The 27,833-nt window shown below is 31.3% G+C and overlaps 1 long non-coding RNA gene across 1 annotated transcript in view; it reads left to right on the top strand.

Annotated features, from left to right (window-relative positions):
- LOC148283609 (uncharacterized) overlaps positions 1-9,947 on the top strand; it is a 67,131-nt gene extending 57,184 nt beyond the window's left edge. Inside the window, exon 2 of the long non-coding RNA XR_015825548.1 lies at positions 9,412-9,947. This is a non-coding gene — a long non-coding RNA (uncharacterized LOC148283609). The remainder of the gene's footprint in view (positions 1-9,411) is intronic.
- Positions 9,948-27,833: the final 17,886 nt, after the last annotated feature.

Here is a 27,833-nt window from a genome sequence, read left to right as displayed (position 1 = left end):
AAAATAAAATTTTTATCAATCGTATTATCAGCGCTATGATTTTTTAAAGTTTCGTGATTTTGAAATTACTCCGCCTGTGACGTCACAAGTTTATAACTCTCATATCATAATCTCATTCTCATTCATATGAACCAGTGACGTCATTCAAAGTAGTTCGTGTTCATTGAAATGTTTTTTTTTCGTACATTTTCAGGAAATATTGCCGTACAATGAATGCTTCATTTTTTACCGCGCGCAAGAAAATATTTATTGTATCTCATTTCCCGTAGGGTTGAAGTTCTCCATTGATAAATAAGTAATTATGATTGGAATCAATGTTTACTTAATAATAACTGCAAATCTGGATTTATTTGTTTTTTTTATTTATTATAAAGGAAAAACCACAGTTGTTATAAAAGAATACAAAATATAGAAAATAGTGCATACATCCAATTAAAGTTTTTCACAAATATAACGAGAGAACATGTTACATAGTAAAGAGAAAAATAATATATTATGTAAGACATGAGAGATAAAAAAAGAGCTCTTAAGAAGGTTAAGGGATGAGTTAATAGAGTGGAAGAGTGGAGGAGAGGGATTTTCATAATATACGAGTAGTTGACCAATTCAAAATTTTGATATTGTAATAAAATAAACATAATTAAAGGAACATAAACTTATTACACACATGTTTTATTTTACAGTGTTTCAAAAAGTTTGTATCGTTTGATTCGCTAATTTAACCCTGGTTTGCAGTATGCAGTGCAAAGTTCTCTGATAAATTATGTCATGCGGGGTGAGTTATAGTAATTATATGGATCGTTAAAGAATTAACACACTGACTTGACTGACAGTATTGTCAAACGGTCTCCGAAATGTATCCGTGTCGCATTCATTCGCGTACCATTCGCGGACGTGGGAGTGAACGAGATGCAGCTAGAGAAATATTTATGGCAATAGGTGTAATGGAAAATGACCGTTAGATTCAGTAAGATGGGGCAAACATGAAAATCTTGATTTCATTGATATTTATAATTATAAATACGGTAATTTTTGTTTTTTTTTTTAAGTTTCGTAGAGTATTTTTTCAATAAAATATACACATTATTACAATATTAATACATTATAAAGAAAACAAAGTATTAAAATACATATATTTGGTCCCGATAAACTATTCAATAATAGTTTGTCATCGGGTGCTCAGACATTAGTTTTAATTAATAATCAAATAAAAAGAGTACATACATAATCATGTATGAATATAAAATAATAAATATAAAATATGGTTTGAAGAAATATTTTTTTATTTTTTAAAGTAAGAAAATACAGTAAAATAATTCAATTAAAATTAACGAATGGCAATTTACTTAAATATATATTAAATATAATAAAAAAATTAAGCACACATATAAATGGTGTGTGTTCATAAATGTAATCAAAACAAGATAAAAAATTACACAAAATAACTTAAAGAAAAAAGAAAATTAAAAGTACTTTTTAAAATTAAGATCTTAAAAATGTAAATAAAATAAGAAAGAAATGAATGAAAAGGTTAACCTAAGAAAATAACAAAAATGTATTCAATGAGAGATTAAAAATAAATAAAAAGTTTTACATAAACAATAAATTAGTATAGTTATATATATTATCATACATTAATAAAAAATATCAGAACACCAGAGAAAATATAAAAATCAGACTCCCATTTAGAAAAAAAGGAAAATCACAGAACTCCGTTTTATAGAAGGCAGTAAAAAATATTATGATATGGAAAAAATATTTTTGACTGACGGTTGAGAAAAATGTGTTAAACAACTTACAAATTAAATATATGTACATTGTTATTATTAGAGCACAGATAAGAATATGTTTATGTGTGCCCTACTTCAAGATTCAAAATATAAAACGGTTTGTGATCCCGTGGTATGTCTTTGATTTAAGGATCAGATGTTTAAGGTTGGATCCCTGTTTAACCATAACGTCTCGATCCTTGTTTTATCATAATAACCCAAGATTGTGGATCCGGAAGCAGAGCATAATACTTTGGCGAACACGCCTGGTCAGCATCGCGTGAAAAAACTACTAAAATAGTACTCGTTAAAGGTTTGCTTTCGACCTAATGAATCTTAGCCGAAACCAAGTGAGGGTTATCACTAGAGCTCTTGTAGGAAACTGCAGATTGAACCTTGCTAGAATATGAACCTTTCTTAAACTTCTAGACGTAGCTTTTACGGTGCAGATGATGAAACACCTTTATACATTATATGTAAATGTGATGCTTTATATCACAAAAAAAGTCGCATGCTCAGGGGGCCCTTTTAATACCCTCAGAAAACGCTTTTTATACCGTTTTATGGCTCTAATTTTTTTGCCTCCTCTTTCACAGAAGTAGTTGCTCGATTGTGGAATAATCTACACACTAATGTTAGAGTTAATCTACCCCTTCTTTATTAATATTTAAGTCAAGATTGAAATGTCACTATCCAAATATTTAAGTTGTTTTTTTATTCTTCTTCTTTCCTTCGCATCCTCTCTCCTCTCTTCATAGTATAGTGTTTTAAAAAAATATTTTTTAGTTAATCTTTGTTTTTGATTTTATATGCAATCATAAGATTGAATACGTCCATGTACTTGTAATTTTCTTAAACCGTACGGTTTGGGTAGGTAGGAAGAACTTTCCTTAAGGCAATATGCCCGTCCTTATATGTACATGGATACAAAGTTATAAATAAATAAATAAACTTCAAGATATTAAAGCGTTCGCCCCTACCTAATAGCCCAATCCTTTGAGGCTAGGAGTGGGAAATTTAGCAACATGAGGACACTCACCCACCACTCAGTAGCCTGGCTCTTTAAATATCAAGGTTTAAAAGGGGATAACTTATTTACGTGTGACGGTCGCAGTGACGCCGGAGCTTATGTAGCCCGACTCAATGTGACACTGTATCACAAGAACGTAAATATTATAAACAATATCTAAACTTACACCATTTAAACGATGAGAATCATTGACCCCGTTTTACCATTGAAGTCGACTAGAGAGATTTAGCATAGCACATGGGAATTTAAATAGTAAGCCAAGTTAATCGCTCGCATAATATTACGCTTAAGAGTTCGATGATCCAAATCGATTTATCAAGAGAATTTATTTCATACCAAGACTGTAAAAATATACTTAAAAAACTATTTAATTTTTCTACATTTCTGAGATTAAGGATGAATATTAGGTCCAAGGTTTTTCGATTTTAATTACTAACATTGAAGTTCGAGAACGGACGCAGCAGTCTCCTATAACTAGCGTTTTGAGTGAGCGGCGTGGACATGGCTTGGACTGCTGTGAATGCTTCTTCTTCACACCTGCTGGCTCACGCCGTCCTGGGAGGCCGTCAATGACCATCTTTCGGCTTTATTCTGCGGAACTAAGGAATGCGGGACCATGTGGGGGGAGGCGAGAGTGCTGGCTGGCGATAGGGTCTCCTGGAGACGTTCGATAAAGGCCACATGCTCCGCTTAGGAGCGGACTTGAAAAATCAAAGAAATATTACCTTTTCTCAACCATAGTACCTTTGTATCTAAAATATCCGATGCATTTAAAATATTTTTTAATGGAGTAAGGTACTAGTTATTTGTACATACCTTGCTTATGGTGCAAGTTAATTTTGTTTCTTCGCCATTTAGTACGTCTATATTATCACTTATAAAAAATCTATGATATTATTGAAATGATGATTCCAATAATGGATTTTCCAAATTTTATAATTTTAAATTGTGCGTAGAAAATCTAAAAGTTACTTATAACTGCTAGGCGTGTTATGATTAACTGCCTATTATATACAAATCAGTCATAGTGGGGTTCGAATTCACGACCAAATTATCCGATGTCTCACGTATAAAACACCTATCCTAAACTAGTAAATTTATTCGTAAAACCATAAAAAATAATTATCTTTTGTTTATTTACGATGGAAAGTAGATACGTGTATTGCACCGAGGTTGTAATTATCTTTGTTTATTATTGTTATGGCGCATTACATATTTATGTACTTTCCTTGAAACACCATAACCGGGTTTTTTTAGTTTGAAAACAAAAAAATTCAACTAACATTTCTAAGTTACAAAAATTTATAAGAAACAAAAAAGGATATAAAAATAAAAGAAACATAATTACCTACGAAATCACCAGGTTTTTACTTTTAAAATAGGTATAAAATGTTGCATACATTTTTAAATCTAAAAATTATGTACAAATAAATTTCATTTCATATCGACGTCGTTTTTCTATTTTAGAAAGTCGTATGTAAAATCAATACAATTTTAAAAAAGTATATGCAAAACTAATTTATTATTGTTACATAGTTTACAAGAAATAACAGGGGTTTTTTTAATCAGTCTAACATTTTAAGATCTGTAAATTTTTATTTTCGTATATTTTTCAGAATTTGTTTTGTTTAAATCCTGTTTTATTTTATCAATAATCCTTGGTCCATAATATGTTTAAAATCAGAACTGAACTGAAAGTGTCTTAAATATTATAAACTATATTTTTATTATGTCCAAATGTCTGTTGACAAGTGCGTTATACATTAAACTCTTGGATTTTATAAAAATATCTAAAAAAAATATTTTTATAAAATCCAAGAGTTAATAAAAAACAGCTGTAATTCGAAAATACGAACATACATAATATATTTTTTAAAAGTACAGTTTTTGGTTGGCTAAAATATATTGCTTTTAGTAATAAGTCCTCAGACATATTTTAGTAATTGAAGTGTAAATAAAAAAAAAAACATAAATTTTTAATTTCAAAAATATTATTCACGTTGTGTTATGGCATTTCACATTATTTTTTATGAATTTGTAAAAACCACTCTAACTTTTGATTTATACGACGATTGGTTTCGAGGTTACTTCCTCATCATCAGGACTTGAATTAAGTTAGTTCAAGTTTTATTAACAATTAGTGTAAATAAATATTTTTTTGAATTAAGTAAGTTCAAGTTTTATTAACAATTAGTGTAAATAAATAATTTTTTGAATTTATAAATATCATTCTTGGTATGGCCACCAGCATGCATAGTTTTGTGATGACTCGAGAGCGATGTTTTATTTTTATTTCTGAGCTAGCAACTAGTAACAGGCCATAAGTCCTGTAAATATTAAGACTCTTATTTTTCCCGATCCCGATGAATATATCCAGTATCTCACAATGCTGATTTAATGCAGGTTTAATTTTGAATATTTAAAATACTTAATAGTTTACTACAAATATCTCTTAATTTTCCTTCACGTAGACTCAGAAATAATGAAATTCTATTCTTCGGTCATAATAAAACTAATTATGGTTTCCATGCACCTCTACCGAGAATGATTAGATTTGTAAATGAAAATCAAGATCTAAATTATTTTGATTGTAAATTGAGTTCTTTTACAAATAGACTGAAGTAATTAATATTCCCAATAAATTGACTGTATATTTCGGGAGTCAGATGGCAGAAGGGACCATCTGTATTTTTTTCTATTATTTTAGTTTTCAAAAGTTTTAATCAATATTTTAGTAAATACACATAGAATTAAAACAAAAAAAACAACATAATTTAGAATGGTAATTCACTATTGAAAAGCAATACGAAAATATTTTAATTTGGGGATTGAAGCCTTGAAATTGAGTTGTATTTCAGCTCTCCTGAACATTTTTGAAAATTACAGATGGTCCTTTCTGCCATCTGACTACCGAAATATTCCCAATAAATTGACTGTATATTTCGGTAGTCAGATGGCAGAAGGAACCATCTGTATTTTTTTCTATTTTTTAGTTTTCAAAAGTTTTAATCAATATTTCAGTAAATACACATAGGAAAAAAACTCCATATTTTAGAATGTTAATTTATTATTGAAAAGCAACACTAAAATATTTTAGTTTGGGGATCAAAGTCTTGAAATTGAGTCGTATTTTAGCTCTCCTGAACATTTTTGAAAATTACAGATGGCCCTTCTGCCATCTGACTACCGATTTGTAGAATTAACCTGGATTCTATAATCCCTGTCTAATGTAAAAACTTGTCTTTGCTTTTCTTTGTTGTATTGATTCTATTTTTTGTTACTGTATTATTATTGTTTTTTGTTGTATGATTTGTTTAAATTGAACATTTTCCGTAAATTTGTTAAATAAATAAATAAATTGGGATATCTGTATGGAATCTCAATCTTATGATTCCTATATCGCCATTTAAATATCTTGCTTTAAAAAAAAATATATTAGTAAGATCTCAATCATCTCGAAAGTGTCAAAAAATTTACTGATCGTTTATTAAATGAAACGAATTAAAAAATATTTTTTTTTACGAGCTAACGAAATTATCAAGGAAGTGTCTTCGGTACGGGTTACCCCAGTGAGGAAACAAAAAAAGTAAAATGGAATAATAATAAAGTACATTCCAAAATGTAAAGATTGTGATTCCGAATAGATATGCTATTCATTTAATTTTATATTTTTTTAAGTATGCAGGTGAGAGACGCATCGAAAATTGTTGATAAAGTCATAGAAAGTTAGTTAAGCGATCTTACAGAGCAAGTCTAAAGATGAACGTTTTATTTATGCAGCTTCTAAAGCCGAAGGTTCTGCATCTGTTTATGTAAAATAAGTCATAAATCATATCTAGTTAAGGACTATGTGGCAGTTCCCTGGTCTGTACCCATTAGTGCTATGGTAACGTCACCTTGACCAAGATTTAGTACCGAGATCCCTAGCTACAGTCCCCTCTCCATATTTGGAAGGAAGCACTTTAACTTACTAATCATATACAAGAAATGCAAGGCTTCGAGTTGGGGATATGTTAATTATTCTCTTTTGCTAGCTGACCTCACATAGGTACAGGAATCAAAGGTTAATTATAGAATGAATATAAAAAATATCTTAACAAACTACTTGATTGGAAAATATAAATAATTTGACGGACAAAGTCCATTTAAACAAAAATTGTATTCAGTTTCAGTACCGAAATTCGGCGTTTATTGGCAAAATATTGTAGAAATAATTGACACGCAATACAATTTTTTTTAATATAAAATTTCAACACTGCATGATAAAATACAATACGGTGGATCGATATTTATTGTTTTACAATTATTTATTTAATTATATAATGTCTGGCAAACGTACATTACACCATAAGACCGACTAATCTCCAGTCGATTTCCTTTTGCAAGGTTTTTGCCTGAGAGTACTTGCTAAATTCAAATAATGATTTTAATAAAATTAACATTTAAATCTCTTTTGCTAAGTTTTACTGTATTATTTGAATCGCATTGTGGTCTCGTGAGAAGTGTTGCGGACTCAAGGATTGGAGGTCCGAGGTTCGAACCCCACTCTATCCCAACTTGATTTCCATTTTCCAATAGTGAGTTATTCACAACTCGTTGAAAATGGTCACCAAAATTGAAAGATCTGGGTAAATTATAAAAACGGTAATATTTCTGTTGAAAAAAAAAAAACGTAAATAAACCGAGGGGTTTTAATTGATATTTTTAGTTCTGAACTATGGAGTTTTATATAAGAAAAACGAAAAATATTAATATTCACAAATTTAAATAGGTACTAACGAATTTAATAAATGTCACTCCACAATAATTTTACCGTGCCGATAAGATTAAGATGATACATATGTGTGAAATAGGCTATCGGGTATCACGCGGCTGGTTTGTATATTTGGAAATTCTTGTAATAATGAAAAGACTTTAGTTAACAAAATCAATTTGACATGTTAAATTGCAAGAAAATATGTATTCATAGCAGTTTCATTAGGCAAGAAAATACCCGTTCTCAAGCTACATACGAGTCTATGTAATATGAATAAGAAATAAATATATTTTTCAAATACAATAAATTTAAAAAACAAATTGAATAAAAATTCATAAAACAATGCACAAATATTTTTTTAAAAAAACACAAACAAAAAGTTAGCATGCATTTTTTTGGTTTTCATGATAGTGTTTTTTGTATTTGTAACATGCATCGTAAAAAAAACTATAATTACTCAAAGTTTAAAATCGGTCACTTTACGTACAAAATAAAATTATTTTATAATAAATAATTTCTGGTGTGCTGTGATTGTAGTACCTAACTACTAATGCAGTGGACCCATGCACTATTAAGTGCGGATGATCATTTTGTTCCTCTACCTAAGAGTTTTGATGTTTCTAAAATGAATTTTTTATTTTTTCAATTTATTATTGGCCGTGGCCGATTTGTATAAATTCTATAACATAGTTAAAATATATTGTAGATCATAGTAAAGGAAAAGCATAGTAAATATTATATTTTTTCAACAATGTTCTGAGGTTGTCCAATTTTTGTAGACAGATTAGACTAGATTCAACCCTCTAGGAAGCTAGCTGTCAATATTAACATATTATAACAGAGATAAAAAAAAATTAGGAAAAGTGAATATATAAATCTATATCTGTCATTGGCTGGTTTGAGTAGTTATTTTACACACTGTGTAACGTTCACAATTCGGCCTATATTTGAACATGTATATTCCTTCCAGTCTTCTATATGTTGACGTTTGTGAAGTTAAAGAGTTGAAATCGTTATTGTTGCGAGTGAGATTCATCTGATTGAATTATTTCACCTACGAAATAGGCAACGCCTGAAAATATTTTAAAGTTTTTATACTTTTTCTTGGACCAGGTGGATTTATCAACAATTTGCGTTTGTCAACATTTTGAAATGAATGTTATGCAGTGTGTTAAGTGGCAACTTAAACCAGACAATGACAGGTTATATGTCTTGTGGATGCCAAGACTTATATATTACCTTTAATGAAATGTTCTTCATATCTGTTGTAACTTATATGTTTACATATTTATTTATACATACGCCCAATGGATATTTTTAAGGACATATTTATACATAAAAATTATTATAAAGGAAAGTAGAAAGACACAATGGTATATAGTAGATTCGAGAGAGGTGTTTATAATTGAATTTGATTCAGTGATCGTTTGAAAGAAGACAACTTTTTATCAAAGAAATCAAGACTGGTATGTTTGTTGGCAGACCTAAGAATTCTGGCCATAGGGGAATGAAAACCATAGTTAGTTCTATGGTTATCGGTATGAAAGAGTAAGTTTTGTCTGAGGTTTCTAGTTGGAATATTTAATTTTATTGAGCTCAGTAGTTCAGGCGCAACAAAGAGTGATTTGAGAATTTTAAATAGGACTAGAAGGTTGGATTATTATAAAGGTAAAGCACAGTAAATAAAATGATAATAAGATTTGTGATAAAATTGTAAAATCATCATTCATCGGTAGAAAAGTAATAAAACATAAGATACGTATTAATTTTATATATATTTTTTTCATCTGTGTATATTTTATCAGCTTAAAAAATAAAATTCAATTCCAGTTTCTTATTTTTTTCTTTCGTTTCAGGTATGCCGAGTGTCTTTTCTTCAAAATACAAGTATAATGACCCTGCAAGAGATAAAAGCGTACAGCAAGCTTAGTTTGTGAGTACCTCCCATGATTTTCTACTTATCTTTACAGCACAATATGTCAATTTTGATGATCTACATTCTACGTCGTTGAATAAAAAAATACCTGAAATTTATATGAAATCTTTAACAAAACAAGTTGAAAAAAATATAATAGAGATTAAAATAGTTTGATTTTGTTCAAATGTTTAGACAAAGACTTGATTTCATCCCCTAGGAAGAAAGAAATATTGATGTTCAAACATAGGCAAAAAAGTGTGTAAAATGGCCATTTAAACCAGCCAATGACAATCCATAAGCCCTGTGGATGCTTAGGCTTCTATATTCCCTTCTCTAAAATGTTCTTTATCTTTGTTGTAATTTGTTAACAATAATAAAGATAAATTAAAAATATAAAGTCTTGGGTTAGGTGCGTGCCCGCTCATTCATTCTTTTGATAAAAAATAAAGCTTTGTTCGTTTGATAAAAAAAAAAGCACGGAATTTGTGAATCATCATTACCATTCTGTTTCCGCACCTAATGGTTCATAGGGCACTGGATTAATTCACCAATCACAGCGTATCTTTATATTTTTTTATTTATGCAGGTAAGACGAACAGTTTTACGCTTTAGGTGAAGTCTAGGGTCTATGAAAAATTCTAGTGTAAAAACACCTTTTTAAATTAATAATTTATATCAACCAATATTGAAGCCAGTATATGACCTCCCGTATCTAACGCCAACTAAAGAACTCTGTAAAAAACTTAAGGCTGTAGTCGGGTAAAATGCACGCAAAATGAGGAAATCATACGATTTTGCCATTTTAAAATTAATGTTTTTTTTAATCGTGCAATAATAAAAAAAATAAAAAAATAAAAAAAACAGAATCAGATAAAAACAATATTTTTAATAGGTATTTTAATAAATAAATATGCTTAAAAGTTTTTTGTAACTAAAATATAATTACTTTTAGACAAACTTTTAAAAATACGTAAAAAATATTATTTTCAACAACCGAGTATGAATAAAAATAGATAAATTGTTTTTGTCAAACGAATGTAATAATCCGTAAGGGTCAACAAATAAATTTTCAAATAAAACAAAATATATAAAAAAACCAATCCGGGAATCGAACCCGAGACCTCTTTCATGGTAAGCAAACGCGCTGACCACTATACCACGAGGTCGACAATCTTTATGTGTATTTTTTCTAAATTGTGCGAATTTTTGTTTGTGCGTGCCATCGTCAGCGTTTTTTCTAATAGCCCAAAAATTTCTGGAACTCATTTTTTAGTGTGTCAATAAGTTCCGTCAGCAATTAAGTATTTATCTCCTCTCTGGTCACGAAATGTGATTCTTATATAGTTCTTTTCATTTTTGTAAACAAAAAAGTCGCGAGTCCGGTGAATACGATGGCTAGCCATCAATGCGGTTGGTTTTTTTTTTATGTCGCGAGGTATGAACAATTATTATTTTCTATTTTTCGATTTATTATTAATTATTTCTAACTATTATTTTCGCTCTGGAATAATCTTGAAAATTCGCAGATCATTCCGAAACGCGTCTTACTAGTTTGACTGTTAAAAACAAACTAAGCGTCCAAAATGTTAAAAACATATTTATGTTGTTGTTGTTGAAATCACCGTTATTAATACGCTATAAAATCTTGTTTTGATTCTTATTTCTAATTATATTATAATATTTTTCACGCTAACGTGCTTAAATTGTTGCGATATTAAATTTAAGTATTTTTTGACGATTAATATTATTTATTATTTCTCAGCCTCGTGGTGTAGTGTCCAGCGCATTTGCCTACCTTGCATGTCTCGGGTTCGATTCCCGACAGGGTTGACATGAAATATCTATAAAAAAAGATGTTTTCACGCTAGAATATTTAAAAGTCCCTGGACTGGTACCTGAAGCGTATTGATCATCTTACTGATCGTACTGATCATCTTACCTACATGTAATCAAAGTAATCAAGATACACTGCGATTGGTGTACCATTGCAGTGTTACCAATTGTTACCAACTGTCGCAAAAGAGAGGAAAAACATTTTTGAGAAGGGACTATGGAAGTCTAGGCATTTACAGCGCTTATGACCTGTCATTGGCTGGTTAAAGTGCCAATTTTACACACTGAAAATATGGATGTTAAAACATAGACAGAATGGTGAATGTTACACAGTTTGTTAAGCGGCCACTTAAACCAGCCAATGACAGGTTAAAAGCCCTGTAAATGCTTAGACCTCCATATTTCCTTCTCAAAAATGTTTTCCTTCTCTGTTGCGACAAATTTAGAACTTAACATGAAAATTCAGTACATGACGAAAAAAAAAACGTTATCATTATGGTCAGGCTGTTTTAATACGAGTTAGGCTTTAGTGTTAAATCAATAATACAATTATGCGAACCCCTCAGTTAAACAATACGAGGTTATGTATCACGGGTATAGAGAACCGGCGCGTTTAGGTTGACGCGAAGATAAATGACTTAACACAGAGAGCCGTGTGTCATTTTACTATTTGGAACGTCTTTTATAGAGTTATCTCGCGTTGGGTAATATTTCAAGTTGATTTGTATTCCTGGGGTGACTTGGTGTGCTGTATCGGTCGCTGTTGTATGACAAACGGCCATACTGTCGAGAATGGGGCAGATAATTCCTAAACAGAACTTACAAAAGTAGATACTAGAAATGTTTTGTACGTGGGAACATTATTTCAAGATAAAGTTTACTCAAGACAGCAAAGCCCTTATTCTGTCACAATTTCATATCGTAAGTTTGTTCGTTTCTCATACTGTATACCAGGGGCGAACTGTGTATAGAAGCGATTATGCGCAGCTTACCATTATATTTGACTAACCATAATGATGTTTTATTCTAACTTTACTTACAGAAAAACAAATAAATAATTCACATTTATTTTAAATCATTTCCACCATTTGCATTTTTATCCAAATATATATTTTAATGAAGCGCGCCCAGCGCTTGCGGTGAGCCAAGAAATTAGCCGATTATTCCAGCTTATTTTTTCATTCAAATAAGTATACTATATTTTGAATGTATTAACCCCATTGCGGGTTTTTTCTCCTAGATTAAACTTGCAGATTACTCAAGTTATTTGAAGATTTTTGATTTGGAAAACAGTATTTCAAACATTGTTACTTAAGGACTATTTTTCTTTGAGATGGTACTTTTGACAAAAGACCATAATTACTTTTATGCGTCATATGCAGTATATATAGCGCTCCACGCGGCCGTTTTTAGCACTATTAATTACTGGAATAATGCGGCCAGTTGACATTTCAATTGAATACAGGCAGAGGAAAACTTATTGAACTCCAGCACTGCTCGAATACTAGGTTTGGGGATCGCGCCTCGACCTGGAACCAATGGCTTTTACATCTGCAAATCATCGATAGTTCTAGTCAGTTCAGATCTAAACTAAAATCTCACTTCTTTCGTTTATCGTACCCTCAAATTTTAAATCAGAAAGTTTAACACGCAGTAAGAATGTACGTTTTAGTATAGAATTGTAAATAGGGCTGCCACACATTTCGGTAGGTCCCTGTCCGACAGGCATTTGTCCGGGGCGATTTAAAATTTACGCATATGAAAATAACATTTTCCAAAAATATTTATCATACGTAATATATGATACGCGCACGCGCATTTAACGTGTGTTCTCCTTAATTAAAACTCCGTGGACAGATTAGCGCGATTCGCTTTCTACTGACACACTGAAAAGCATAAGTCTTTAACAACTAACAAACTTTTCGTGAATGTAAGTATCAGTTATCTTTCATTTCTATAATAAATTACAATTTATTTCCACCAAGAATTGTCGCTAAAAAAAATTTAATGTTGTATTTGGAAAGTTTAACTTTCGCGAAATTTATAATTAGAAAATTTTAAGAAGATAAACAAGCATTGGATATCAAATTTATTATTATGTAAAAGCTGTTTTTTAATAATGATTAACAGTTAAATGCATTGAATTTTATATTATTTTGCAACTAAAATGGCGAACGGATAATTTCAATTATGCATTAGTTAATTAGTAGATAACAGGAGAAAGTAAATGAATAAACTTCCTGCATATCGGACTCCTTAATAGAATAAACATAATTATTTCATCTGTATTTCTCCCATTGTTTGAGTTTTACGTAATAGCATTGTTAGATAAAATTCTGACTAAACATGTACGTAGAGTGCACACTGTTTGCCAATATAAGTCGCAGATCAGCCGCGCTTTCTCTGCTAACACGAGGAGGTACTCCATCTCAGGATGCCAATAGAATCTGATCACGAAGTAGCTGTTTAGAAATCAAATGTCAAGTCAATACTTGACCTCCCGTACGGAGTTAGGCAACAAGATTAATGATAAATGTAATTTGCAATTAATGGACTTATAAATATCTCATAAAATACAAACACGGGAATTATTTCTACATATGGAAAAGGTAGGAACTAAAAGAGGTTTAACTATTTTTCTTTTTATTCCTTATTTGTTTTTAATTTTAAATTATGTTTGATAAAAGATTTCATCATTGACTCGATGGTAGGTTTTCAATTGCAGCTTCAGCATCGTCTATGGTCTCTGCATACGGACTGATAAATAATAAAGTTCTGTGTGTGGAATGTTTTTGACTCGATGGCTGCTCTCAGGTAAAAATCCTGAATGAGGAAATCGAGTAGAGATATATAAGTCCACCTCGCTGTGTAGTAAATGGCGCGTACGCATACCATTATTGGGGTCTCGGGTTCAATTCCTGGCAGGGTAGTCATGAAATATTTATTTCAGTGACGAAAACCAGCGTTTATTATAGAAAACAATGCAAGTGTATACTTATATTGTATAAAATTATCTGTTTTGAAAACATTGATAAAGTATCAGATACAATTAAGAAAATTAGTTTGTATGCAAACAAATTAGACACTGTTTATTCTAACTAGGTATTTATAGATACTTGTTCTGATATAAGCGGCGTTTACTTGTTCAAAAAAATACGGCATTAATTTAAATTTTTGATTTTAGTAGGTATTAGTAATGTCAAAAGATAATCGAGATAAAAAAAACATAAAATGGAAAAAAAAAAAATGAAAATCTTACGAAAATGATTGAACTAAAAAATCAAAACTGATAAAAACATTTAGAAAAAAAACCCCAAAATATTTAACCTAATCTTTCGTATCTATCGTATTCTTCAGACTTTATTTTAACTTGAAATAAAATGTATACCCACACACAAGCCATGCCTTTTAGTGGGTTTTTTTTTGTGTTGAGTTTTATTGTATTTGTAACTTAACTTATTGTAAAATGCAAAGAAAAAAATATAATAAATTTTGAAAAAAAGTAGCGAAATAATATATAAAATTTGATAAAATAAAATTTTAAAAGAGATTTTAGATCGGGTTGTGGTCCTGTGGCTAGTATCTCGGACTCACGGACCAAAGGTCTGTGGTTCGAATCCCACTCTACCCCTACTTGATTCCATTTTCTAATAGTGAGTTATTTACAACTCGTTGAAAATGGCCCTCAAAAATTAAATATTTGGGTAAATCATAAGACGCAAATATTTCTTATTAAAAAAAAAAAACATTTTTTTTTATCACATTATTTGCTGCTCTGGCTCTTTCCCATTTTTTAAGGTTGTTGGATTTTCCGAGCGGTTTTATAAAAAGAGGATGTATGGATCCAATGTTTGCTTTACGAAACATGACTGAGAAATTTCTTGCTAAAAACCAAAAGCTTTTCTGTACATTTGTCGATTTGCAAAAAGCGTTGACAGAGAAAAATTATGGAAGTTGTTATCGGAGTATGGAGTGAGCGTAAATCTGACACGATGCCGTGCTTCTTGCTAACAACAAAGAACTGCAATTCTTGGTAACAAAGGTCTACGATGTATGCAAGGGAAGCGATTTGCTGATGTCGATGAATCGAATGTGATGTTTTTTGAAAGAAATTAAAGTATTACTAAATGTGATATCACTGTGAATGGAGTTATACTAAAACAAGTAGAGGAATTTATATATCTGGGAAGTATGTTCACTAGGGATCGAATGACTGTGAAAAATATTGAAAGGAGGGTGAGTGCTAGGAACAGAGTGAACGGAGCACTTAAATCAACCTTAGCAAATAAATGTTTGTCGCAAGAGGGAAAATTAGCAGTTCACAACGGAGTCCTGGTCCCGACCCTGATGTATGGGAGCGAAGTATGGACCTAGAAAAACAGGGATGAAAGTAGGCTGAATGCTGTCGGAATGCAATCTCTCAGGCGAATGTGTGGTAAAACTATGTACGATAGATGCACAAATGATGAGATCCGTACCTTATGTAAGGCTGAGACAAGCACTATCGACAAAATCAAGAAAGGAGCTCTGCGCTGGTTTGGACATGTATAACGAATGGACAGTGAAAGAACGGCTAAGGATTTTTACAATGCGAATGTTGATGGATGAAGAAATAGAGGTAGACCGAGAAAGACATGGCATGACCAAATCCAACAAATACTTGAAGATGGACATGTCAAAAGTCGGAATAATAGGCGCGCGTGCATGAGAAGATGTATGAATGTAGAAGAAGCGAGACCTGTATTCAAAGATGGATTGATGTGGCGTTCTATCCTCTCTGCCTACCCTTACGGGGAAACGGCATGATGGTTTGTTGTTGTTGTTTAAACTCCAATATTTCATTGATTCTAGACGGGGACCTAAGTGTAGCAGACTATCATGTAACAGGTGATCGAAATACGCTGTATTTTGAATACCAATACCAATGCATTGTTCTATGGACCCCTGGGTGCGGAGGGGAATGATCTAGATGTGTTTTGAAAATGTCACAAAAGTGGTAAAATCAGTCGCAATTTGTAAAATTAAGCATCCAGCAATTTTATTTCCACTGTAAAAAGTATTTTTATGAGCGATTTCGGAAGTTGGTTGAATTTATGTGACTATCCGAATCAAGATTGCATTATTATTGAATTATCTGTGCAATCAAACTTTTATGTGAATGTGTGAATTTTTCGAGAGTAAAAAATAGTTCTCAGAGTAAACAAACAGGTACTGAGAAAGTGAATTCTTTTAGTAGAAAAAAATATTACGTGATTTTCTAAAAGAAATAGAAAATTATAACAGTATACTTGCAAGTTACTAGGTATGCTATTATACATAAAAATTCCTCATAAAACTGGTTAGGCACATCCGTACAACTCTGATTTGGAAGGAAAAATACAGCAAAATACGTTTCACTTAATACGTAAAAAAAATATTTATACATTATTAATATTTAATATTAAGTGAACCCGTTTTCGTGTAAATAATACTTATATGGAATTTCGACTCACCAAAAGTTTTATTTATTTATTTATTCGACAGACTTAGCAGTCTATTCAAACGATGGTAAATACAATTTCTTTTAATAAATACAGGTAATAATTGAATAAAATACAACTAAATAAAATTAAAGCTAGAACAAAAAAAAAATACTAACTCACGACAAGATCCGGTCTATCTTAGTGATTTTTTAATCTTTAAAGACTTACACCAAAAAAGTCCAGATCTGGTCTCGAGTTTAAGATACAACACAATCGGGACATTGGTGCATGCAAGCCATAGTTTGTGCTGTGTTGATCAAGGAACAGCACATTATTATTTCGCAACCGGTGGATTGGATCATTGAATGCCACTTGTTCCAAAAACAGTGGTACATCAATTGAGCCATTCAGTAAATTAAACATAAATATGGAGTCAATGTTATTTTACGTTTTTGTAGACTTGAGATTTTTAACATTTTTAATTTTGTTACGAGGTTGCGTGTATTAAATGAAAGATTTCACTTACATAATCATCTGGGTTTTTATTTATTTATTATTAACATAAATGACGATAAAAAAAGAAAAAATCATCCGATACCTACAAAATGGTAGTGAAACGCGGCAACCCTTACATAACAATTATAAGTTTACCGGACGTCATTGATTAAATTAATCTCACAACTTTTAATGTTCCTAAAACTTAAATGCGACAAACACAGGCAGGGCTGTTTTATATTGCCAAATCTAGTACTAATGAGGACGTTCAGTGCTACGGGAATTTGGGTATAATTTTTTTTCATGCACGCGGTAAAAATAAGAGCATCTTATTGTACTGGGAAGTTTCTCTAAACTGTATAAAAAAATTATAAAAATGACGTCACGAGTTCTTCAAAGTTAACCAATGGTAGTGTTGAGATAGATTTCCGGTTTCCGGGAAACCAACTCACCAATCATGATAACTCACCGAAGAGAACTACTGACGTTACGTGTGGAGTAATAAAAAAATCCTACACAGGTAAAAGTCGTTTTACGATGTGGTTCCGTTCTGAGAGACACCGGCGTAAAAAAATCGGCGTAAAATGAATACAAATATAATGGAAGATATAAGATTAGGTTCCGTGTCAAAATTCTAACAAATATCTTACATGTTTATTTAATACATAACCTATTTTATTCAAAATAAATTATCAATGCATTTAATAACTACAGTTTAAATTTGTTTACAAAATAAATAATAATCTCTTGATATAAATTAATATTTTTTTAATAATAAATACTAACTCACTAGTTCGTCGGTACTAAATTGAATTTTAACTGTTAAAAAGAAAATCCGATTTCATTTGATTTGATTGTTGCTTCCTTTCTTGCACAATACAAATATTTGAATATTCTTTTAATTCTAACAATATTAAAATAAAACTAGAAAACAATTTCACACATACAATAGGCTGCTCGCGTACGCGGTAATAGAATAAAACAACATGTAATAGTGTGTGCTATTTGAGTAGTCTGGTGTCGGTCGAACCGGGGAATCCCACGCCGGCACCAACCGGCGTAAATTGAACCGGGGTAAAACGACATTTACCTGTACTTTGAAAAATCGTGGTGATGATAAATACATTTTAAAAAAATGGGCTAAATTTCATAGTTTATTAACAAATATACATTTTTTTAAAAAACAGCTGAGCTTTTTCATTGTTATATTCACTCGCCTATTCAGAAACTATATAATCTTGCCTGTCACCGACTGTTTTCTGCAAGTTTTCCTTTTGTTTTCCCACAGAAAGTTATGCTTTTTAGTGTCTTTTAATAGAAGTGCGGTTTTTTGATTTTCAAACATTTTTACCATTAATTTGTGACGTTGCTACGGTGAATCGATCTAATTATCCTTTTTATTATTATGCATCGTAATGTAAATGCAGTACCAATTGAACGTAGTTATACAGAAAGCAGCCAGGCATAGAAAAGTGAAACTGAGATAATAGCCATTTTGTGAAAAGAGTGAATGAGGAACTTCAGCTCTACATAAAAATTAGAGCATTAAATTGTAATGCAAAGTTTCTTGAAAATGTACAGAAAAAATAATTATAAATATTTTGATAAAAACGCACTACTTTAAATGACGTCACTGGTTCATGTGAATCAACCTATAATCTAAGAGCTATGGAAGATTTCCGGTCTGCTTGTCGCTTCTGGACCAATGGGAAGAACTGTATGATAATAAGCGGAAATGAACCTCTGACGTTACACGCGGAGTTATTTCAAAAATACAAAACTTTGAAAAATCGTAGCGCCGATAATACGATATGTAAAAATTAAAAAAAAAAAATTTGTCTTAGTTTAACAGTCTATTAACAAATATTTTTTTTTTAAAAAACCACTGAACTTCCTCATTATAAAATCTACAGAATAGTTGGAATGTTTTTGACTTTGACAAATGATACAAAATGAATACATAAGTTTAAAAAAAAATATTATAAACAAAAATTTAATTACGTATTTACCAGTTTTAATGTCTTTTAAAGTACCGTAAGATTTTTCTAGTGCTGTAGGTGTTTTTTGCAAATTGAGAAATGCCGTTTTTGTGATCAGCACTTCTTTCAAAGGGTAATTATTACAGTTTTTTGTATAAAAGCAGCCTGGCTGTTTTTAGCAGCACTTAAAATTGACCTTGCTGCACCCGATAACACCAATATATCATTTTGTCTAAATTGTGGACCGGCTGTTTTCTGCATAACTACGTTCAATTGTAGTACCTATGTTTATATTTCTGATTGCAAAAGTTGTCTTAAGTGATTTTCTAAGAATGCTCGTATTGAGTTCTTGCGCAGAAAGTTGTTACGGGCCTCGACAAGTCAATATATTGTGCCTATAAAAAATGACAGAAATGAGGAAATGTAGTTGTTTGGTATGTGTGTTCCCGATATATGAACTACTGTTAATGGTTCTTATTTATGGTAATGGACATCGACTCATAATATGTGACAATGAGGAATGGGACGTTTTCTAGATCAAAGCGGTTTAATTCTGAGTACGATTCAGGCTGTAGTCGGAAAAAACTAACGCAAAATTAGGAAATCATACGATTTTGCAATTTTAAAACGAATGTTTTTTTTAATCGGGCAATAATAATTTTAAAAAAATTAGGTAAAAACAATATGTTTTACAGGTATTTCTGTTAAAAAATATACTTAAAAATTTTATGTAACTAAAATATAATTACTTTTAGACCGGTAGATTACGCCATTTCAAATTTAGACTAAACTTAGGTATCTGGGATTTCAATAAAGCCTAAGTATTGAACAAAAATTTAGTGCAATAATTTGAAGATAATACATTTAACATAATAGTGGCCGCGGCCAAATTTTAATTATTTGTTTTTGAAAAAAAATACAAGCATTTTAAATTACATACATTTTTGTGACATTTTCCTTCATTTCTACTTAAAATTATGCAAATTATATAAAAAAAAATAAATATTCAAATACTATAGTTGAAGCCTTTATTTATAGAATTGTGTTTTTTTTTTGAAAAAAGAATATAATTCTGATTGTAATACTCAATTTAAAACAATATCTTATTGACTTTTAAACTGACCTTCAGTACAGCCCTAATTGCTTTCAAAAAGGCTTGTCCAAAAGTCACGAAAAAGTCAATAATATATTGTTTTAAATTAAATATTTCAACCAGAATTATCTTCTTTTTTTAAAAAAAAAAGAATACAATTCTATAAAAAAAGGCTTCACCTAAAGTATTTCAATATTTTTATTTTTTTTAAGTATTACCGAAGGCATAATTTTAAGTATAAATAAAGGAAAATGTCACAAAAATGTATGTGATTTAAAATGTTTGTATTTTTTTTCAAAAACAAAAAGTTAAATTTGGCCGCGGCCACTTTTATGTAAAATGTATTATCTTCAAATTGTTACAATAAACTTTTGTTCAATACTTAGTCTTTATTGAGATCCCAGATACCTAAGTTTTGTCTTAATTTGAAATGGCGTAATCTGCCTGTCTAAAAGTAATTATATTTTAGTTAAATAAAACCTTTAAGTATAATTTTTAACAGAAATACCTGTAAAACATATTGTTTTTATCTCATTTATGTTTATTTTATTTTTGCTCGATTTAAAAAAAACAATCGTTTTAAAATGGCAAAATCGTATGATTTTCTAATTTTGCGTTTGTTTTTCCCGACTACAGCCTTAAGGCCGAGGATCTCATACATAAGGGCCGTTTACACGTGGACACTACAATAGATATGACAATACTGTTTTGTCCCGGCTCAGTGAACATCCTCAACCACGCGGGACAGAACGCTGGACATTACGAAAGTTCGGCCGCAGTTCGCAAGTAAGCGTTGCGAAAATGAAGTCGAGTCTACTTCGCACCAAGGAGTTGTAAAGAGTTCTCAGTATGCGGGTATTTTCGAAAACCCGGGCGGTACGCAGAACAAATCCTAACATCTTCAACGATTTACCACTGATTACCTCAAATATACTTATACGTATGATAGTGGCAGGGGCGAATCGTATGTAGAAGCGATTATTCGCAGCTTACCATTATATTTGACTAACCATAATAATGTTTTACTGTATCTTTATTTACAGAAAAACAAATAAAAAATTACTATTTTTCAAAAATTATTTCCACCGATTGTATTTTTATCCTAATATAAATATTAATATTTATAAAGCACGTCCAGCGCCTGCGGTGAGCCAAGAAACTAGCCATTATTCCAGCTTATTTTTTCATACAAATAAATATACTATATTTTGAATGTCTTAACACCAGTACGAGTTTTTTTTCCTAGATGAAGCTTGCAGATTACATACATTAATGAAGATTCTTGATTTGGAAAACAGTATTTCAAACATTATTTCTTAAGGGCTATTATTCTTAGAGATGTTTTTTTTGACATAAGACCATAATTACTTTCATGCGTCATATTGCAGGACATATGGCGCTCGACACGGCCGTTTTTAGCGCAATTAATTTCTAGAACAATTGGCCAGTTGATATTTCAATTGAATACCTGAAATCGGCTAAATTCATCGTGCTATTTTTTATTTACTTTTTAATGAGTTATGTATTAAAGTAATGGATAATATATCTATATTATATAATATATCACGCAATTACGTCGTTTGAGTTGATCTTATGAATGAGAGTTGTTATATCACAAAGAACCACAGAAAAATATTGATTTATAGTATATATTATTAACAATTTTTTTTTTTTTAAAGGAATAACCCGCTAAGCCTCTATTTTGAGGCTTGTCAGCAGGTGGGATAGAGGGGATATGGAAGAAGGTAGAAAAAAAATCTTTCTTGGATTTTTTTCTTGCAACTATGTACCTTCTATGTAGGTACAAATATATGATATTTTTTAATAGCTTACCTGTAAATAAAATCACCATTCGTCACCGGATAGTGGTCACGGGATAGTTTGCGGGGTGGCTTAGTGGTTATTATTTAAAATGATAAAAACATTTTATTATTAAAAAAAACATCAAGTACAGGTTATGCTTCCATATCCCTTTCTAAAAAGTATTCGTTTCTGTTAAGATGTCAATCTGTCTGGAATATGTATGTCCGTCAAGTAGCCAATTAGGTTGACGGTGTTGTGAAACCAAGCATGTGAGGTTTCTATCCGCCACTGCCAACCCAACCTGTTTTCCATTTGTCCAACCGCCAGCCTGCGCTAAGAATTTTAATAAAATAATGCGCTTAGATCGCCATAAAAACATGTGTAAATGATCTGGGAAAGTGCGACGGTGGTGCTAATTGGCAATAGTTTCAGATTATCAGAAATATCGTTTGGCATTTAGTAAAAAGTATAAAAAAACTGCTAGATTTCTAACAGTTTATTGCTGGTATTCTTTATTTATAATTTTGAAACTCACACGTGTTTTTATACACAACATACCTTTGGATTTCCACACTTCAGTGACACTAGGAGATATTTTAAAGATCAGTGGTGACTCGTTACGATTAGAATTGTTGATCACTTCAAGGCTAAGAAAAAAAAGGTTGCAGAAAGGCGGAAATAAAATATTAATTGTTTTTTAAGTTTCTTTCTTTCTTCGTTAGTTCTTCAGCCAGGAAGTTATTCTCCTAGGCCCGTTTCTGCTGGCAATTTTGCCTCATATCATGTGATATAAGATCTAGTATTTCCCTTGGTGTTTTATGACGTATTCGAAATACTGCAACTTTCGGATTGTAATAGTTTTTTTTTCTAGTTATCTCGTTGAACTGTTTGCATAAAAAAAGTTTTTTTTAGTTAAACGTATGGTAATGTTGAAAAATACGTCTCCTCGAGGTCCAAGGTTCAAATCCTGGCAGGGTCGATGTGAAACATTTCTTTTTTGCAGCAATCTTTCATTGTCCCTGGACTGGATCCTGGAGCGTATCACTGATCACCTTAATTTCATGTAATAGTTGATTGAAATGTTACACTTGGTGTTCCAATGCTGTGCTCTATTCACCATTAGGCGGAGATAGAGGTAAAATGTATTATAAAGGGTATTATTCTCGACTCTACCCGACCTAGTTACTTATGGTATGCATGGCTACAACAGTTTAGAGACTAGAAGGAATGTGTATTTGACTACAAATTTTTATCGATTGTTGCGCGGTATGGGCGATAATCCTGATATTATGATAAGCATCGGTTCGTATGTTCCTGATAATTACCTAAGACAGCGTCAGAATAGATTATTTAGTATTTCGATATACAGGACCAATCTGCCGATGGTTTTGCCTGTTGGAAGGGCTACCACAATTCTGAACAACATCGCTCTGGATATTGATATGTTCTATGTATCCGAAGGGGTTTTCCGGAGCAGGATTCTTCTACTATTTTGACAAAGAGTCTCTTTATGTATTTTTATAATATGTACGTCTTAAATTTTAGTTTGTTATTTAGTATTATTTTAAATAAATGAATTTAATTTAATTGAAATTGTTAAAATGTTCGGTAGATCACTCGAAAACTGGACCGTTATATGTAGATATCGGGTCTAATCTCGTTGCCCACCACTGTAATGGTTTACTTAATAAAAGAGCAATCCATGTATCATACTCGCATAACCATGCACGCATCCAACGATTTACGTTAATTAAATGTCGATGGATCTGAATAAAAACATATTATTCAACTTTATGTACTACATCGAGGATTAAATTTGGCGTTTTTCATCAAAGGAGCTTTATGAAGTGTGCATATTATGTGAAAACCAAATTTATTTCAATGTGTTTAAGAGCACTTTTTCTTACTCGCTGTCCTCATGATTGAGGATTTTGATTCTCCGGGTCGTCCTTCTCCAGCTCTCCCTTGACTGCACCGCACGTATCGCTCCAACCACCAGTCCCCGTCCTGACCAGATCAGTCCACCGCGTAGGCGATCTTCCTCTGTCTTGTTTGTCTTTCATTGCATTGATAGTTCATGTTTCCGCAACAGTTTTACCTTGGACCTGTTGTTTAAAAAAAAATACAAAAATAAGTAAGAATCTCCGTGAAATATCTCACAAACTTTTTTCTGACAAATAAATTAATATTTTAAATATACAGACTAACGGATAATAGGGATAAGGAACATTTTAGAGAAGGGAATATGGAAGTCTAGGCATTTACAAGGCTTATGAAAGAATTGAAGAAACATGGATAGTTCAGATATAGGCAAAATGGTGAATGTTACACAGTTTCTAAAGTGGCAACTTAAACCAGCCAATGACAGGTCATTAGCCCTGTAATTTCATTCCCCCATAGATTCATTCACCCCTGGTCGAGCGATGGCGGAATGTGCTGAGACCACCATAAGTGCTGAAAATATAACATTTATAAGATATTTTTTTTATATATTAAATTGGCTCGGCACCATGTAGCCATTTTACAGGAATAAAAAATACCTAGACCTCCATATTCCCTTCTCTAAAATATTATTTATCCTTGTTGTAATTTGTTAATGATTACTTAGGGGATGAAATCCAGTCTTTTGTCTATAAACGTTTGGACAAATTCAAATTTTTGAAATATATACACAATAAACGAAACATGAATACTTGGCGTAATATATTGCGCTGTTGCTAAAAGACAAATGATTTCTTCTTGCAACTTAGTGAGTATATTTTTTTATATATTAAAAATGTTTTTATTTTACGCTTAGATGTAACATATCTAATTGCGATATTTTGATGAATCTCGAATATTCTTTAGAACTGGATCAAAGATCTTAGCACCAAAGTACACAAGTATGTGCGATCTTTCATTTTGTTGACCGACTATAAATTTCCAGTTGTCGTACCGTGATCTGATATTAAGTTCAATTTATATAATTTTTATTTATTGAAATACAAAGAATTCTATTGATTTTCATTTCAGAAGATTTACCCGTAAATTGAATAATTTCATACCTACGACACGTACGACTTTCATTCGATTTTTTTTTATTTTATGGCCCTAAGAATGTTCAAAGTCCTTGGTAAACAATTAAGTTCTCCAAAATAAAAACTATCTTTGGGAGAAATATTCAAAGCTGGATTTTATCCATGGGATGAGAGATTGTTGCAAGAGACTGCTGTGAGATATAGCATTAATTTATTAATTATTTATCATAATATAATGCCCACATAATTTTATGTGTTGTTCAGATGGTGATATGTTAAAACTTTTATTTTTGTATTTTTAAATAACATACGTGCTTCCAGTCTCCATTATGTTGTATCACAACTCAAAACAGGGTTTATGTTCTCATGAAGTTTGGACTACGTTACAATTTTTTTGTAATGACTTTGATGTAAGGAATCTATTAAATATTTTAACTCACGTATTTTTAGAGAAAATTTTGAAAAGGTTGTTATTTTATTCATAATTAAAGGTTTTCAAACAAGTTTGGACAAAGAATTTTACAATTCCAAAATTTTACAATAATATTCCTAAGCAGATCTTAAAAAAAAGTGTTGACCAAACATTAAAGAAAGAAACAACTCAATGGCTAATATTAACAAGGCTAAATAGATGATTTATTATTGATAGATTATATTGATTATTATTTTATGTTAACATTATTTAAATTTTTTAATATATATTTTGTGTGAAAAATATGTATGCTTATCCTTTAGTTCGTAATAATGTTTATGTTATTTTTTAAATTTATTTAATTTCTGCACATTTTTTCTTTGTAAAGGAAAAAAAAGAAACCTGTTGACAAGCAGGTTTCGCGGTTTAGTGGGTTCTCATATTTTCTATTTAATATTTTCTGTTCATATAAGTATCTTCTAAAAAAAATTAAAAAATGAATATTAGGTTATGAGGTCAAAAGCTTTTCATTACCTCTCCTACTTGCAGCTTTCGGTTTCATATTCTTGTCACGTAGCAAATAGTATCAACTACTCGCTTATTAAGTTAATCATATTTCATAGTGAGCTTTAGCACTAGTAGACGGAATAATTACACACTTGTAATGATTGGCAAGCTTTCTCTGTTAGAAAGTAGCTCGCTTAATACTTGTAGCTGTTTTTTTTTATTGATAACTTTAATATTAATGCCCTCGTATATTGTGGTGAAGAGATTAGATGAAAGGTATTGATGTCAGAAAAATATTATTTATGCTGATTTAAATCAGTACTTCCGCTGTGACATACAAAAGTGTTTAAAGTTCTCTGAGTTTTATAATATGTAGGTACCATTAATTGTTATAATTTATTCCAAGTTGTTGCAAGTAATGTTTTGCCAAATACGGCTGGCTTCTATTTATTTATTTTATGGAAACATACACTCAACAATAATTTATTACGTATTTAAGATTAAAATACAGTTGATAATGACGATGAACACAGTTCTGTTTGTTAAATAAAACTAGATCTCTAAACGAGTTTTTTTTACTCGATGGCTGCTCTCAGGTAAAATACTGAATAAGGAAATCTAGTGGAATAAGTCCACCTTGTTGTGTAGTGGTTGAAGCAGTCGCCGATCATTCTTGAGGTCCTGGGTTCGATTCCGGTCTGGGTGGATGTGAAATATTGATTTCACAGGTTTAAGTAGCACGAAGAGATACTTTTTACTGTAGGTGGCCAAAGCTCGACCGGTCGACCGCGTACCCATTTCTAGTCACCCACCCCTTTTTTGAATTCATTTTCCACTGCAAATCTACTTTTTCTACAATTAATTCAATCAAAACAAAACATCTCCCCTGTTTGACAGGTGACTATTTGGCAGGATGTTTACAAATAGCTATAAGTAGCAACAAAGAAAATTATAATGAGCTTGCTAAAAATAAGCAATGTCATATTCCTGCGCACTCTTTGATATTTTTTAAATTTAAAGTCTTTTTTTGGTTTTAAATTACAACTTTGTTTTATAAGACCGCCACGCCGTGCCGTTAAAAATTTCAAAAGCAGGTCGCCCATAGTGGTTAAAAAATTTGCCACCAATGCTCTACACTCTCGTACTCAGCTAACTTCGGCCGACTTCGTGAGAAGTGTAGAGGGAACTTTAAGATAAGTAGAAAAATTATATCATTAATAATATGTAGGCTGATTAATGAACGAACTACAAGTGATTTAGTATTGTTACCACACACGTAGTGCGATACGGTGGAGTCAGGATGACAAACTGACATGTGAATAATTTGACTGTGAAAAATTCTGCATAATGCTGGGGGAATTTTTCAAAACCGCTCACGATCAACTGAAAAATCCAACTCACGTGATGAGGTTTCCATGTTGTATTTCTGAGATTTATGGTTAACATGGTGTCATTAGACACACTCCGCATACTCAATGGGATTTTTAGTGAATTGTTTTGGACAAATCCGTTTAAATTAAGGCAGTTAACACAACCGTTTTTATACTTTCGATGATTATTTGATCTAACGCAAGAAAAAAAACATACAAAATTATATGTGTTCACGGTGTAGTTTTGCTCGTGGACAAAGTCCGGAGGTTAGTGAAAAAAAATGTGCAGAAAAAAAAATATAACAGCTATGGTTGTTTCATTTTGTTTAAATAAAAGCGAGCGCATTCGATTGTTATTTATAAATAAATGTATATTTGTAAGTATGCAC

Source organism: Micrasema longulum, unplaced genomic scaffold (assembly GCF_059751315.1).
Source record: "Micrasema longulum isolate JH-2025_06_02 unplaced genomic scaffold, ASM5975131v1 h1tg000215l, whole genome shotgun sequence".
NCBI classification, from domain to species: domain Eukaryota; kingdom Metazoa; phylum Arthropoda; class Insecta; order Trichoptera; family Brachycentridae; genus Micrasema; species Micrasema longulum.
Note: the sequence above shows the minus strand (reverse complement) of the source record. Positions and strands in the feature narration are given on the sequence as shown.